The 17,461-nt window shown below is 40.7% G+C and overlaps 2 long non-coding RNA genes across 2 annotated transcripts; both read right to left on the reverse strand.

Moving 5' to 3' along the window:
- Positions 1-827: 827 nt before the first annotated feature.
- Positions 828-14,526, reverse strand: LOC129763615 (uncharacterized). The gene is made up of 3 exons (XR_008740988.1): positions 13,977-14,526; positions 13,527-13,839; positions 828-3,221 (listed from the first exon to the last, which is right to left on the reverse strand). It is a non-coding gene; the product is annotated as an uncharacterized LOC129763615 (long non-coding RNA).
- A 573-nt stretch (positions 14,527-15,099) lies between these two features.
- Positions 15,100-16,058, reverse strand: LOC129763616 (uncharacterized). The gene is made up of 3 exons (XR_008740989.1): positions 15,921-16,058; positions 15,728-15,849; positions 15,100-15,610 (listed from the first exon to the last, which is right to left on the reverse strand). It is a non-coding gene; the product is annotated as an uncharacterized LOC129763616 (long non-coding RNA).
- Between the last annotated feature and the right edge of the window lie 1,403 nt (positions 16,059-17,461).

A 17,461-nucleotide genomic window follows, 5' to 3' on the forward strand; every position in this document is an offset into this window, starting at 1 on the left:
GCGAACAAATCGTAATGAATGTATTTTTTTGCCATCGCTCCCTTTTAACGCTCATTCGTTCGTCTCGTTTGACTCGCCCCTCTGGCTGAGTCTGCCGATTTGTCTCTATCCTGTGAGTGTGTACCGCTAGAGTATAAAACACGCGGACCCCAAAAAAAATATCTTATTTTCTTTCAAACCGTATACCCGTGTGGTTGTACGTCATCGGCATCGTGGACGTAACAAAGGAGGACAAGTTAAGGGAAAGGCAAAGTCTCACTCGAACCGTGCTTCAGTTCTCTGTTGGTCGCATTCACTGATTGCTCCGCAAGGGTAACTAGGCCGAACGGATTGGTGCCGGAGCACCAGTATACCTAACAGCGATTATACAGTTTCGGCCGTCGGAGTGCTTGAGTTGGCTTGCAAAGCTGCTCACGACAATCAGCAAACCCGCATCAAGAACAGAGCAGCTTAGTTTCAGTGAGTGGCACGTCGCATTAAATGTAATTCACTGAACAACATGTCAACGGTATAATAACATGTCTTTGTTACACGGGGAAGGATATAGAACTGACGAAGCAAATGAGAGCAAGGTGTCAACAACAACAACAACAACAACAACAAGGTGGGTACATTTTATATATCACAGTAATGTTACAAAAGGTATGACAATGCTATTAACTTGATAGCGCTTATACAAGTTAGAGGTGGCTGTGAAAATTTCTTTCTTAAAACAACAAGAAATTTTACGCTTTCGCGTGAGTTCGAGATTTTAGACTGACTTTATTTTCAATATGTACAATATTTATATACACCAGCTTAATCTAAAATATGAGGAATATCTCCTCTCTCTTTCTTGAAACCGATAACACATCGGTTTCATTTTTAGATCACCCATGTGGGCATTCTTCCTATCATCACCATGGACCTTATCTTATTTTCGAGTTGGTCCTTTCCATCCTTCGTCTAAGCGATAGGCCGTGCATCACTCATGCATTATGTTTTATTTCACCCTCGTTAGTAGATGCAACGTTGGTAGATGTTTGCGCGCGCAGAGAAAGATGGAAAGGGCAATAAATTGCATCCAGTGATGCACACATTAAATTGTTTACAAGACGCAATCTAAATGCTGCGCTTCGTCCTAACTCAGCGACTATTTCCCATTTAGATGATTTTGGTTTTATGATAAGCAATAACCGAAGGACATCAAGTATTTTGGAAGTTAATCTATACAATGAAAAGAAATGCTTGTAGTTGTCTTGCTCTTACTCATTTTCCCCCTTCGCTCAGCTGGGATCTTGTTTAAATATAATGTTAAGTTTTGCTTATTTACAACAAAGTCCTATCTGGCCGCGACATTCCGGACCCCGTAAATATATCCCATAGATTTACCAAATTCTAAAGATTATTTTAAGGTGAAGGTGGAAGCTAGCCATTGTAGTAGTATAGGTAAACCCACGTGTAAAAATGGGGTAATAGTGTTTGTGAGAGAAGAGCAAAGCACATGTAAATAGATCAATTCACTTATCAGACTGTGTGGCGCTTCATTGACACGAGTCTTTGAATACATTTGAAAAAAATAACAATTCAATACTGAAGATAAATGTATGAACGATATGTTCCGATGAACGATTGCAAACATAAATATATATGGAAGGTGCATTTGAATATGAAGTAAAATTCTGATTATACGCGAGCGTAACATGAGCAAATTTATAACACATGCGAATTGGGGCTCTTTTGATATTAACAAGTCCTTCCGCATAGTATCGATGCTGATAATTCCTCAATTTTTTTCCTTCGTTGGTCGTATTGTTTTCACATATTCACGTTGGAGACCCTTAACCCTTCTCTTCGTTGGCCGAGATATTTAGATTGAATGTAATACTTCTCCGTTTATTGTTTTTGAAAGCATAGGGAGCCGTGGCAGTGTTCCGAGCTCTGCAATACAATTTTCTTACCCTATGTTAAAGTTGCTAAAACTTACATTATATACCCATTAAACGTAAAAATAATGATTGTATTGATATCAACACAATTTTATCCTATTGATTTTCATAACATGAACCGCTATAACTCAGGAATAACATTTTATTGAGTGGTTTTGATAGCTGTTTCGATGATGTTGTCTGGCATCAGTGTCGAAAAAATAACGATGCTTTCACCAATACAAACAAAACCATTGCCGAAGATTGAAAAATGAAAATTTAACTTTCAGAGCACTTGCTCGAGTTTTCCGACGTTTTTCACTATACAGTGCGACAGCAGGTGAAAATTTAATATCTTGTGAGTAATCGATTAGAGTTTGGTTGATATTACTTCATAGGAAGTGTGCGAAAATGATCATTTCCTTCACACTGTTTCGCAAAATTATTGATTTTCGGGCGAGGGGTGAGGGAGTATAACCCTTCGCCTACTGCTCAGTGGAAACTAGGATCTACAGGGTCGTAAATAAGAACAAAGGTACATCACTCACACTTATCCATATTATTCTGTCAGATGTAATTCACATAGGATCTGGCAACAATCCTGAACCGAACAAGGAGGTTGAAACTGCGAGCGGATTAAGGTTTCTAATGCTCAAAGGCCACAGGGTCAACTGTTCTATGCCGAACCGCACAGTGAGGGAGGCATGAAGACACCTTTCGTGTCCGAAAAACGCAACAAGTAGTGAAATGTAGTGATTTTTCAACACCATGAACGGCTTCAAACTATTCTCATTCTTAGCATCTTTACTTGGAACAACAAACAACAATATAATAATCTTTTGGAATAAATTAACTATCCTATATAAGGTTCTTCTGTATACTTATTTTAAATCTAAATGTGACGTCACATGTTCTACTTGCGGTTTTATGAAGTTTATAAGGTTTATGTGGCTCACGGCGACGGATCAGGGTGGGTGGCGATGACGTGATATCTGCGGTGCGAGTGGTACGATGATTTCAATTCTGTTTCTGGTTCATGCAGTTTCCTTCCAACCGTGCAATAAACCTCTCCTCAATCTGCAGAGCACCGACAGACAACACGCACCTCTCTCGACTGCTGAGAGTGGAGGTGCGACTGTTTCCCTTGGATGGATGTGGTATAGTCTATTTCCAGATTGCTTAGCCACGGAGACTTTCTACAACACCAGTTCTATTGTTGGTTATTCAATCCTGATCGCACCGAGGAACACAATGGCGTCTTTGATCCTGGCGAATAACTGTATGTAATACAAAGAAAAAGGCCCTTTGTTGGACCTAACCGCCATGATTAGTCACAATCGCCACATTGTGGTGCCCCGAAACCGCAACGGACCGCATCTTCCCGCTTTTTCACAATCCTACATATGTATATGAATATATTCAAAGATTTACCTTTTTCTCACATAAAGTGTGACTGTACGTTGCACACTTTGAGATAGTTTTAAAGCGAATATCAAACCTACTAACACACAGTTTTCATTCGTCCAAAAGTGGCATGACGTTAGTAAAAATCACTTTTTACTTCTCTTGGCCCTTTCGGCCACTTACCCAATTTAATCACGGCGCGCACTAACTGCTCTCTAGTGTAGTCAGGATAGAACTCCGTTGACTCCTGCTAACACGCCGAGCAAGAGGTCGACAATCAACCTTATTAATCAAGAAAACCCGAGCTTTTCGATATTTATGTGTTGGATCCTACTCGCGAGTGCCTTCATCCCTACCCGATCCATGGAAGACCTTCTCGGGTGAACGGCAACTGTCATACGCCGAGAGTGAGTGATGAAGTGAGAAAATAGAAGGTGCGGGAAACTGAACATCGTGCGAAGAGTTAGATTTTGGTCGTCCTTCAAGTGTCGTATAAAAAAGTGTGACAGAGTCACACGCTATTTTGGAACTACCGGTTACAATACCCCTCCAACCGACTGAAAAATGAAATTTGTGTCATTTTTCTCCCTCATAAAGCACCAAAAAGAACTTTTTACCTGCGCTTCCAATAAGAACTCTTGCGATTCTGTTATCATTCTATCTAAGTACCTCTTCTCTTTCGGGAAGAGCAAATAGATCGATGTTTATCAATTCTCCAACTCTTAAGGCCCATTTATACGTTGCTAGTAGCTGACTTGACAATGAGCAGCTACTGACCCGGTGGACTCGCTTGACAATTGGTTGACTCGCCTTGTCCGTTCACACAGTGTGAGCTGCTGGCGAGAAACTAGATACTACGGCACGGGTTTACCAGGGATGCCAGGCGACTTTTCAAATGTCCATCAAATAGTCAGAAACAGCAATCAGGTCCGAATTTGTCAAATGATTGGTCCAAAATCGACTTCTTTATTGGCAGTTTTCATCTTAGGTTTTCAGTTGAATGTATCATCACACAATTTTATAGCAAAACAAACGCTGATCGTGTTTAAAAATACATACTTTGTGCTGAATTTCTTTGAACTGAAGGTACTATCCGAAAAAGCAGAAAGAGAAAAGGATTCGGGCCAGGAATTAGATGCAAAGAAAAGGAGCAACAAATACAATATTGAAGGAACTCTACGATGAGGATCCCCGAGATTACAGAGCAGTGTTGATAATAACACCTGAACAAGTGAAAAAACTGTTGGATTTAATTGCTCCACGAATACAACGCCAAGATACAGTCATGAGGGATGCTGTACCTGCAAGAGTTAAATTAGAAATGACATTGATGTGCCTTTGTTTTGGAATATCGTTGGGATTGTTGTCGATATTTTTTAGAATCTCGAAAACATCCATAGCTCAGATAATTCCGAAAGGATGTGATGTTATAAATGGTAGTCTAAAAGATTTTTTTTTTTAATTTTATTTATTTTGTGAAATGAAAATGATAGTCGATTTGCAGGTGCAATAAATACGCTTCAAAAATTTTAATAATGAATGAAAATGTACTTTTTTAAATCGAATATGTATTCTGTTTCTTAGAACAATACTTTTTTTTGTAAGTTGTGATCTGATAATGATTCTATATTAGAGATTCTCAAGAAAACTATCTCAAAAAGAAAGCGTGCCCCGCCAGCGTGCAAAACGAAATAACAATTATTTCGTTTAGAAACTATGAGGGTTTTATTTGTTTTTCCAATAATTTTCAAGTCTATAAATATCTTCACATATTTTCAAATATCTTAAAAATAGAGACATTTCATTACATTTGGCATCACTGATTCGAACGCTAAATTCTGTTTTTGACGTTGTGAAGCATGCAAGTGCGAGTAAATTCAAAAAACTTTGAAGTAGCTCGCACGCCGGATCACACATGACAATAACTGGCATGATGTGTTCACACGGTGTGAGTAGCTGCACTGCAGTAACTGACTAGACCGACTCGTATGCTTACTCGCACCGTCTGAACCCGGCTTTAGTGTTTACGTCAATTTTGACGTAGGACTACGTCTTTCATGTCTATACCGGGGTGTAAAATCAAAGTTTCGAAAACGAAAGCGTTACGCCGGAGACCGAGATTTTGAGCGTTAATAGCTCCTAAACAACTGAACGAAATGGTATGATAAACACTTCATTCGAAAGATAAAATGTCTACGCGTTATATACTTGTTACTTTTTGATCCAAAAACTTGTTTCAATAGTCTTAAAATTGCTTTCAAAACAGGCTATTGAAATCACCAATCGGTATATAAGCGAGCGGCGCTCGGAAATCCACTCAGTTTTTGAACAGCGATTGGAGCATGTTGTCGCTGTTGCGGTGAAGCTCTTTATTTATCATGAAAGCGCGGATGAACGGTGTCACCAAGAGCCTGTTTGTGCACCCTAGGCCAGAAGGGAATCTATCAGGAGGAGAGTGACGCCACAAACGGTTCCCTGGGAAGACATCGCTACACACACATACACGCGCGGCTATTAACAGGTGGTTATCGAGTTGGCATTAACCACTGGTGGGCTTCCAGTATCGAGGAAAATGTGGAAATATCTAATCGTTACTGAAAATAATCTGCCAGTTCCTCTGGGAATTTTCAAAATATATTCATGTGAAAGAGTTTAATTGAATGTTTTCTATCCATGTTACACTGTGACCAAATATGTTTCAATCAAGTGCTATTAACAGGTGGTTATCGAGTTGGCATTAACCACTGGTGGGCTTCCAGTATCGAGGAAAATGTGGAAATATCTAATCGTTACTGAAAATAATCTGCCAGTTCCTTTGGGAATTTTCAAAATATATTCATGTGAAAGAGTTTAATTGAATGTTTTCTGGATAGACACCATGTAACACTGTGACCAAATATGTTTCAATCAAGTGCTATTAACAGGTGGTTATCGAGTTGGCATTAACCACTGGTGGGCTTCCAGTATCGAGGAAAATGTGGAAATATCTAATCGTTACTGAAAATAATCTGCCAGTTCCTTTGGGAATTTTCAAAATATATTCATGTGAAAGAGTTTAATTGAATGTTTTCTATCCATGTTACACTGTGACCAAATATGTTTCAATCAAGTGCTATTAACAGGTGGTTATCGAGTTGGCATTAACCAATGGTGGGCTTCCAGTATCGAGGAAAATGTGGAAATATCTAATCGTTACTGAAAATAATCTGCCAGTTCCTTTGGGAATTTTCAAAATATATTCATGTGAAAGAGTTTAATTGAATGTTTTCTATCCATGTAACACTGTGACCAAATACATTTGGTTTTGTGGTTTTTCAATCAATCGCAATTAACAGGATAGCTTCAGAAGATTATTCTTCCCCATTAGTAGGATATTTCCGTATCCAATATTGTATGCGCCCGCAATCGATTATTGCTCAGTCGCCGAAAGTTCCGAGCTCAGAGAGTTCATTCCCCTCTAGTTTGCCTTCCAAATTGCCATCGTAAACCACACCTTCTCTCGATTCAATCACACACAAAAAGCATACTTGAGCGATATTCTGGTGGTGAGACACATTCATTTTTCGTGAGGACATCGACAAGACAACATCGTTGCCTAACGTGCTGGAGGAGGTGGACGGCGAAGGATCGACACATACACGCGCAGAACTCTTTTCGTTAGGATGCCATTCAGCATCGAGAAAGTTCCGGAAAGATCTAATCATTGCTGGAAAATAATCTGCCAGTTCCTTTGGGAATTTTCAAAATATATTCATGTGAAAGAGTTTAATTGAATGTTTTCTATCCAGGTTACACTGTGACCAAATATGTTTCAACCAAGTGCTATTAACAGGTGGTTATCGAGTTGGCATTAACCACTGGTGGGCTTCCAGTATCGAGGAAAATGTGGAAATAACTAATCGTTACTGAAAATAATCTGCCAGTTCCTCTAGGAATTTTCAAAATATATTCATGTGAAAGAGTTTAATTGAATGTTTTCTATCCATGTAACACTGTGACCAAATATGTTTCAATCAAGTGCTATTAACAGGTGGTTATCGAGTTGGCATTAACCACTGGTGGGCTTCCAGTATCGAGGAAAATGTGGAAATAACTAATCGTTACTGAAAATAATCTGCCAGTTCCTCTGGGAATTTTCAAAATATATTCATGTGAAAGAGTTTCATTGAATGTTTTCTATCCATGTAACACTGTGACCAAATATGTTTCAATCAAGTGCTATTAACAGGTGGTTATCGAGTTGGCATTAACCACTGGTGGGCTTCCAATATCGAGGAAAATGTGGAAATATCTAATCGTTACTGAAAATAATCTGCAGTTCCTTTGGGAATTTTCAAAATATATTCATGTGAAAGAGTTTAATTGAATGTTTTCTATCCATGTAACACTGTGACCAAATACATTTGGTTTTGTGGTTTTTCAATCAATCGCAATTAACTGGATAGCTTCAGAAGATTATTCTTCCCCATCAGTAGGATATTTCCGTATCCAATATTGTATGCGCCCGCAATCGATTATTGCTCAGTCGCCGAAAGTTCCGAGCTCAGAGAGTTCATTCCCCTCTAGTTTGCCTTCCAAATTGCCATTGTAAACCACACCTTCTCTCGATTCAGTCACACACAAAAAGCATACTTAAGCGATATTCTGGTGGTGAGACACATTCATTTTTCGTGAGGACATCGACAAGACAACATCGTTGCCTATCGTGCTGGAGGAGGTGGACGGCGGAGGATCGACACATACACGCGCAGAACTCTTTCCGTTAGGATGCCATTCAGCATCGAGAAAGTTCCGGAAAGATCTAATCATTGCTGGAAAATAATCTGCCAGTTCCTTTGGGAATTTTCAAAATATATTCATGTGAAAGAGTTTAATTGAATGTTTTCTATCCATGTAATACTGTGACCAAATATGTTTCAATCAAGTGCTATTAACAGGTGGTTATCGAGTTGGTATTAACCACTGGTGGGCTTCCAGTATCGAGGAAAATGTGGAAATAACTAATCGTTACTGAAAATAATCTGCCAGTTCCTCTGGGAATTTTCAAAATATATTCATGTGAAAGAGTTTAATTGAATGTTTTCTATCCATGTAACACTGTGACCAAATATGTTTCAATCAAGTGCTATTAACAGGTGGTTATCGAGTTGGCATTAACCACTGGTGGGCTTCCAGTATCGAGGAAAATGTGGAAATATCTAATCGTTACTGAAAATAATCTGCCAGTTCCTTTGGGAATTTTCAAAATATATTCATGTGAAAGAATTTAATTGAATGTTTTCTATCCATGTAACACTGTGACCAAATATGTTTCAATCAAGTGCTATTAACAGGTGGTTATCGAGTTGGCATTAACCACTGGTGGGCTTCCAGTATCGAGGAAAATGTGGAAATAACTAATCGTTACTGAAAATAATCTGCCAGTTCCTCTGGGAATTTTCAAAATATATTCATGTGAAAGAGTTTAATTGAATGTTTTCTATCCATGTAACACTGTGTCCAAATATGTTTCAATCAAGTGCTATTAACAGGTGGTTATCGAGTTGGCATTAACCACTGGTGGGCTTCCAGTATCGAAGAAAATGTGGAAATATCTAATCGTTACTGAAAATAATCTGCCAGTTCGTTTGGGAATTTTCAAAATATATTCATGTGAAAGAGTTTAATTGAATGTTTTCTATCCATGTAACACTGTGACCAAATACATTTGGTTTTGTGGTTTTTCAATCAATCGCAATCAACAGGATAGCTTCTGAAGATTATTCTTCCCCATCAGTAGGATATTTCCGTATCCAATATTGGATGCATAAAACCTTGTGCCTCCAACGTAACGCTCTCGTTTTCGAAGTTCTCCAAATATTCATTCATTCAGAATGAATTCAGATTCAACTTCATACAAATGATCTCTAAATCAACGATAGTCCTACGTCACCCTTGCGGTTATACCATAGATATAACCCACTTCCTGTTTTTTGTTGACAAAAATGGCGCAACTGTCTGATAATCAATCGGTTCGATTGGTTTCTGGCAATGGTTTCAAGTCCGCGGATGAGAAAATTCCGATAGATTTTCCAGAGTCGTCAATTAACTCATATGAACTCGTACCAACCCTGGCCTTAACTGTACACGGGATATAGCAAGGTGCAAGCTTGGCATTGAACTTGTCCACGGCGGAGGATTTCTTGAAACTCCTCTTGAGAACTCGCTGGCCTACTTGGTACACCGGGGCGACTTTCCTACGACGGAGATTGTAATAGTGTGAATTTTTCTCGTATTGTTTTTGTAAGTTTTTCACAACTATATCGCGAATGGATTGATCAAGCTTAGATTTGTTTTCTAGCCGTTTTTCTTCTGAAAGTAACTCCTCTTCCCTGTCGATTCTATGTTCATCTCCTCTGCCTACGACTTCATGCCCGAAGATGATCTTATATGGAGAAAAACCAGTCGAACTATGAGGTGTGGTATTCAGCACGTATTCTACTTCTGATATCCGGGCATCCCATAACTTTTGGTCTGTCCGAACGTAGGTGCGAATACATGCGTTTATTGTTCGGTTTAATCTTTCGACGGGGTTTGCCTGACAGTGATGTCGGGAGTTTGCCCAATGCTGGATACGAAATTTTTCTAGAAGCGATTTAAATTCCTTTGAGAAGAACGTTGATGCATTGTCGGAAATCAAATACTCCGGAACAGCATACCGTCTGAACAGATTCTCCTCTAAGATCTTGTTAACTTGGGAGGTAGAAATCTTGCGTAGTGGAAACAACCAGCAATACTTTGAGAATAGATCCATCACTACAAAGAGATGACAGTGACCGGATTTACTGCGGGGTAGCGATTGAATAAAATCAACCGCCAGTATCTGAAAGGGCTTCGTCGTAACTCTCTGTTGTCCCATCATGGGATGTTGCGATTGATTACTTGGTTTACTCTCCTGACATATTGTACATATCTGTATATACGCCTTGATCTCTTTGGCCATATGAGGCCAGCAGTATCTCCTACGAATCTTCGCTAGAGTTTTCTCGTAGCCCATGTGAAGTGCTTCATCATGCTCTTCGAACAGAATCTTGTCTCTCAAGACCACCGGAACACACAGCTTCCACTCGAAACGGTAATCAATATTTTCGGGACTGGAGACGAACTTTTTCAAAACGCCGTTCTCCACCCGGAAGTCCTTGAAATTTTCTGGTTGTTCTACCACTTTTTGCACCATATAATTGTACCAATCCGATTTGGCGGACGTTGTACTGACCTCTTCTACCGCCCTGGACAGGGCGTCAGGCACGATATTATCAACGCCTTTCCGGTGTTGAATTTTCATGTCATGCTTCTGGAGCTCAAGGCACCATCTACATAATCTGGAAGACGTTTTCCAACTGCTACGGAGAATATACGTCAAAGCTGATGCATCGGTAATGACCGTAAAGGGTGAACCTTCGATGTAGCAGCGGAATTTTTCCAGCGACTTCAGTACGGCTAACGCCTCCTTCTCCATAGCGGCGTACCGTTGCTGAGTGGCACCTAGCTTTTTCGAAAAATAGGCTACCGGCTTATCGACGTTATCATATGTTTGTGTTAACACGCCTGCGATAGCTGAGTCACTAGCATCGCAATGAACAGAAAATGGTTTGGAAAAGTTCGGATTTGTTAAGATGGGAGCACTGATTAACAACTCCTTGATCTTGACAAACGCGGCTTCAGCGGAATCGTTCCACTTGACATCTTTAGGTTTATCTTTAAGTAGATCGGTTAGGGGCCGCACAACATCACTAAAGGTAGCTATAAAACGCCGATAGTAGTTGCACATGCCCAGGAACCTCCGCACTGCTCGAAGAGATTTCGGTCGTTCATAATTAACGATGGCTTCAACGCGATCTGGATTCGGGCGAAGACCCGTTTTACTCAGAATGTACCCCAAATATGGAACTTCCGATACGCAAAACTGAGACTTTTCCAAATTTATCGATAAGTTCGCTGTTCGGAGTCTCGATGCCAGCTCTGTGAGTCTGTTCAGATGCTCTTCAAACGTGTTGCTTACCACGATGATGTCATCGAGGTAAACAAACACGTTTGGTTCCAGTTCACTCCCGCCTAAGACCCGGTCCATCAGCCGCGACAGGGTTGCCGGACTGTTGACCAAGCCAAAAGGCATTCGAGTGAACTGAAACAGCCTTCTCCCCAACACAGAGAACGCCGAGTACTTCCGAGAACGTGGATGCAACGGAACCTGCAGAAATGCTTTCGATAAGTATATCGTTGAGATATACGAACTCGGACCTAAACGACTCAGTATTCTATCTGCATGGGGGAGAGGGTAAGAGTCTCGAACTGTGCGCTCATTGAGCTTTCTGGCGTCCAGACACAACCTGACTGAACCATCTGGTTTGTCCACAGGGACGAGGCGAAGCGACCAGTCACTGTACGACCGTTCGATAATACCACATTTCAACAAACTATCTAATTCTTGGTTGATTTTCTCTTGTCTAGCTGGCGAAGTTGGAAAAGGGTTGATTCGTATCGGTGAAAGCTTCTTTGCTTCCTCTGACAGTTCGATTCGATGGCTGATCATCGAAGTAGTTTCTAGACGACCTTCTACTGCGGGTTTGAATAACTGTTTCACCTCCTCTAACTTTCGCGTCTGCTTATCGGTTAAACAGGCCTGCACGGTATGATTATGAACTTCTTCTAATGAAAATTTGTAATCGCGATCCACCATCGTGGGCACTATTCCAAACGACTGCCAAAAATCTGATCCCAAGATCAGTTTTCGTTTAACCGCTGGGATAACCAGTGCTGAGAGAATCTTGGTGACTCCATTGAAAGTTACTGGCAGTTCTACACTGCCCAATACATTCAACTTTTGTCCACTTGCGGTTTTCATATCAATGTGGACAGGTTGTAACTTTAGTCTGCATATTTTAAGAAGATTAGTATCCTGGCCTAAGACACTGCGGCTGGCCCCACTATCGAGTAACCCGATCAGTGGAACGTTCAGAACCTCTACTTTAACAAATGGTCGATCATCATCATTCATCTTCAGAAAATGCTCACTGATTTCTACAGTTGCATATTGTAAATACTCATCGTTTTGAACTTTACGTATACCTAGTGGAAACAAAATATTTTCCGGATTATCCTGGGGATTTCTTTCACCACGGCTCGCTGTCTGCCCCACCAGACGGTTACCTAGGCGTTTTTTTCACAGAAGGGACATGATTTGGTCTCCACGTTGTGGAAACCACATTTGTAGCAATACTTATGCTTTGGGCGTTCACATTCTGAATGGTGATGCCCTACAAGTCGGCAGTTGTAACACCTACCCGGCTTGGGCGGAATGTATTGATCCACCAAAATCTTCGGAATATCCGATTCATCGTTTTCACTGGGAGATGCATCCTCATCGGACTGTTTCTCTCGCGATGTCTTTCTATTCTTTTTTCCTACCTCCGGTTTTTCTATCCCTTTCTGTTTGGATAGGGATTTTGACTGATCTCCCTCTTTAACGAACTTCAATTTTGAATCCAACTTCAATTCCGAAACCTGAGCTCGATTCCGAGAAGTTTGTATTTCTTGACGAGTTTCATACTTGAACCAGAAAGTGGCATCAAGTTTGCGACAAAATGGTTTGAGATCGGCCAGATTGTCTATTTGCGCAGCCACTACATGCCCTTTATAATCTGCCCTCAAGTTACGAAACACAATCTCGAACTTCTTCTTCTCTGAAATCGGCTTTGTTAATGAATTGAAAATTTGCTGAATGTCAAAGAAGAAATCTTGAAAATTCTCCTTTGATCTTTGTTTCCTCTCTACAGCTCGACCTTCACTGACGTGATCGTGATCCGGGCTCAAAAATTCCTTTTTCAGTTCCGCCACTAGTTCACGCCAGGTTGTAAACTCTTCATTTTCGACCCCCTGCATGAGCCATATTTTGGCCAGACCAGAGATTAGATGGATCGCTGAACGAAACAACTCTTTCTCAGAAACACCTTCCGATTTTGCATAAAATTCCACCTCCTTAATAAAACGCATCAAACCGTGGCCTCCATCTCTCCCATCATATCGGCGCATGTTCCAGTCAGACACTGGTTTAGATCGCCTTGAATGGGACACTCGAGATTTTGGGTTTGGCTTCCGTGGTGTACCCTCCGATGACGTCGATGAATCATCCCCAAGATTGGGATCTATCATCTTATCATTCTTCGGTTTACTCACCAGATCCACTCTGTTCAGCAGGTACTCTTTAGGTTGCCGAAGAATATCCGATCCAGACGGCACCACAGAACTTTGAGGACCGTTTAGTAAGATGGAAGGATGTGAATGATTTAAACTAGAACGGAGTTGTCGTCGCGGTGACTACTTTGGACCTTGGATTGCCTGGACTCCTGATTCTCTCCGGAATTCGCTTCTGTATCGTCCGTCTGGGTCTCTTGAGACACTCGCGGCACAATCGACGGACCTGGTTGTCCTAATTGCAACTGTGTAAGCGAGTTCGTAATCTGGAGCATGACTTCCTTACGGATCGATTCTATCGGAGAAAACATCGTAAAGTATGAGCTATATAATCGACGTATCGTACCTAGAAGTTTGTCCAAGTCTTTTAGATCTTCATCCTTATCAGCTGATGCTTGGATGGCAGAACTGCGAACAAAATAGTGTACTAACCTTGTCCCTAGTGACTCCCGAACTCCCTCGAACTCTTTCTTCTTCTCCAAATAATCACTAATTTCTTTTATCTTTCCATCTATCAATTCGATTTCATTAGCTACTGTGCGTGTTTCACACTTTGTGAAATCAATTTCTTCCGGATCGCCTTTCTCTCGCTTCAATTTCTCACGCAAACGTCTCCTAAGTACCGATACACTTTCCTCCTTCTCGAATTGCACTGCTCTAGTTTCGAGTTCGAATTCAATTTCGTCCTTCTCAAGGTGGTGAACCAAAAGGGTCCGATATTTTATATTGATTTCCGAATCCATTGCTGGGAAATCTTTCGGGAACTAGAACCTTCTGGATGTAACGTGCGTTCGAATCACGACTAGATCAACATCTGTGCCCTTTCCAGACTCACTCTTATATCCAGCTGTACTCACCCTTCTCAGTCTTGATCTCAATTAACCAGACTCCAGGACGGTTTTCAAAACAGCCGATTTGATTCTAGGGCTCACTCGTTACACACAGAAAGCTCCAATATCCACGAGTATTTAGTGCTGTTTGTGCTAAGCACAACCGGAAACGAAAAATCAATCAATGACTTTAATACTGTAACACGGGGGGTGTTTCAATTTAAACTACACTTGGAAAATTTATACACTATATCCAAAGCCACTTGCCGTTTGGAGAACGCAGAATTTCAAAACAGTTATTCCTGTTTTTTCCTCCCTCAGTCGGGTGTGAAGAGATCCGTAACCAATTGTTCCAAATTATCTGTATAATTATTTTTATGTTGGGCGCCAATTTATAACCCTTCGCCTACTGCTCAGTGGAAACTAGGATCTACAGGGTCGTAAATAAGAACAAAGGTACATCACTCACACTTATCCATATTATTCTGTCAGATGTAATTCACATAGGATCTGGCAACAATCCTGAACCGAACAAGGAGGTTGAAACTGCGAGCGGATTAAGGTTTCTAATGCTCAAAGGCCACAGGGTCAACTGCTCTATGCCGAACCGCACAGTGAGGGAGGCATGAAGACACCTTTCGTGTCCGAAAAACGCAACAAATAGTGAAATGTAGTGATTTTTCAACACCATGAACGGCTTCAAACTATTCTCATTCTTAGCATCTTTACTTGGAACAACAAACAACAACATAATAATCTTTTGGAATAAATTAACTATCCTATATAAGGTTCTTCTGTATACTTATTTTAAATCTAAATGTGACGTCACATGCTTCTACTTGCGGTTTTATGAAGTTTATAAGGTTTATGTGGCTCACGGCGACGGATCAGGGTGGGTGGCGATGACGTGATATCTGCGGTGCGAGTGGTACGATGATTTCAATTCTGTTTCTGGTTCATGCAGTTTCCTTCCAACCGTGCAATAAACCTCTCCTCAATCTGCAGAGCACCGACAGACAACACGCACCTCTCTCGACTGCTGAGAGTGGTGGTGCGAATGTTTCCCTTGGATGGATGTGGTATAGTCTATTTCTAGATTGCTTAGCCACGGAGACTTTCTACAACACCAGTTCTATTGTTGGTTATTCAATCCTGATCGCGCCGAGGAACACAATGGCGTCTTTGATCCTGGCGAATAACTGTATGTAATACAAAGAAAAAGGCCCTTTGTTGGACCTAACCGCCATGATTAGTCACAATCGCCACATTGTGGTGCCCCGAAACCGCAACGGACCGCATCTTCCCGCTTTTTCACAATCCTACATATGTATATGAATATATTCAAAGATTTACCTTTTTCTCACATAAAGTGTGACTGTACGTTGCACACTTTGAGATAGTTTTAAAGCGAATATCAAACCTACTAACACACAGTTTTCATTCGTCCAAAAGTGGTTCTTTTCCTCACCGTCAACCTACGGAAGAAACCAGGCATGACGTTAGTAAAAATCACTTTTTACTTCTCTTGGCCCTTTCGGCCACTTACCCAATTTAATCACGGCGCGCACTAACTGCTCTCTAGTGTAGTCAGGATAGAACTCCGTTGACTCCTGCTAACACGCCGAGCAAGAGGTCGACAATCAACCTTATTAATCTAGAAAACCCGAGCTTTTCGGTATTTATGTGTTGGATCCTACTCGCGAGTGCCTTCATCCCTACCCGATCCATGGAAGACCTTCTCGGGTGAACGGCAACTGTCATACGCCGAGAGTGAGTGATGAAGTGAGAAAATAGAAGGTGCCGGAAACTGAACATCGTGCGGAGAGTTAGATTTTGGTCGTCCTTCAAGTGTCGTATAAAAAAGTGTGACAGAGTCACACGCTCTATTTTGGAACTACCGGTTACAGGAGGGAGATGGAAGAAATGAGCGCCATTGTGGCAGCCATTTGTGGCTAGCTTCCACCTTCACCTTAATCCTCTCATTCCATTCATGTTTTACGATAAGCGTCTTTTTATAAAAGTTACAATATTTATTTTCTGATATTATTCATTGTATCTCCTGTATTGAATTTTACATTTTCAAAGTTCTTTTACATATTTGCATACACATTTACTTGAACATATTTTCATGATACCTGCATTACTATTTTATATGTTACTAGCTGACCCGGCAAACTTCGTCCCGCCCAAAATTTGTTTTTTGTTATCAATACCTTCAAACATTCACGTTTTCTTACTAATCGCAAGTTCATGAGTTCAATCGCAGAACTGTTCATTGATTGATCTTCTAATCGACCCCGTTGAATTTACCTTTTACTATAAAATTTCTAGTACTTCTACCAAAACTCATCATTATAATACCAGATTATTTTAAAACACAATTCTCGTTCCAGATTTTTCAACCACTTGCAAATAACATAAATGTTTGAAACAGAAAATATGATAGAATGAAGGTAAACCCCTCCCCCTTCTCTCCTTAGAAAGGGAGGAGGATTGTCTATTCACCATAGAAACGTTTCATGCCTCCTAAAATCTTCAAATGCCAAATTTGGCTCCATTTGCTTGATTAGTTTTCGAGTTATGCAGAAATTTGTTTTTCATTTGTATGACAGCCCAAGAGAGGAGAGAGGACTATCTAACCACCATAGAAACATTTATTGCATCCTAAAACCTCCAATGCCAAATTTGGTTTCGTTCGTTTGCTTGATTAGTTCTCGAGTTATGCAGAAATTTGTGTTTCATTTGTATGGTAGCTCCCCTCCCCCCTTAGAGAGTGGGGTGGAGTACCGCGAAAACATTTATTGCGCCCTAAAACCTCCATATACCTAATTTGATTTCGTTTGCTTGATTAATTCTCGAGTAATGCAGAAATTTATGTTTCATTTGCATGGCAGCCCCCTCCCCCCAGAGAGGGGGAGGAGTATCCAACCAGTATCCAAGGAGTATTTGCTTGATTAATTCTCGAGTAATGCAGAAATTTGTGTTTCAATTGTATGACAGCACCAGAGCTGCAATCCATCACCGTCAATGTCACAAAAAAGCTGACCATAGTCACTCAATTCCTCTCACGGCACGTGAGATCCAAAT

This window comes from Toxorhynchites rutilus, chromosome 1 (assembly GCF_029784135.1).
Source record: "Toxorhynchites rutilus septentrionalis strain SRP chromosome 1, ASM2978413v1, whole genome shotgun sequence".
NCBI classification, from domain to species: domain Eukaryota; kingdom Metazoa; phylum Arthropoda; class Insecta; order Diptera; family Culicidae; genus Toxorhynchites; species Toxorhynchites rutilus.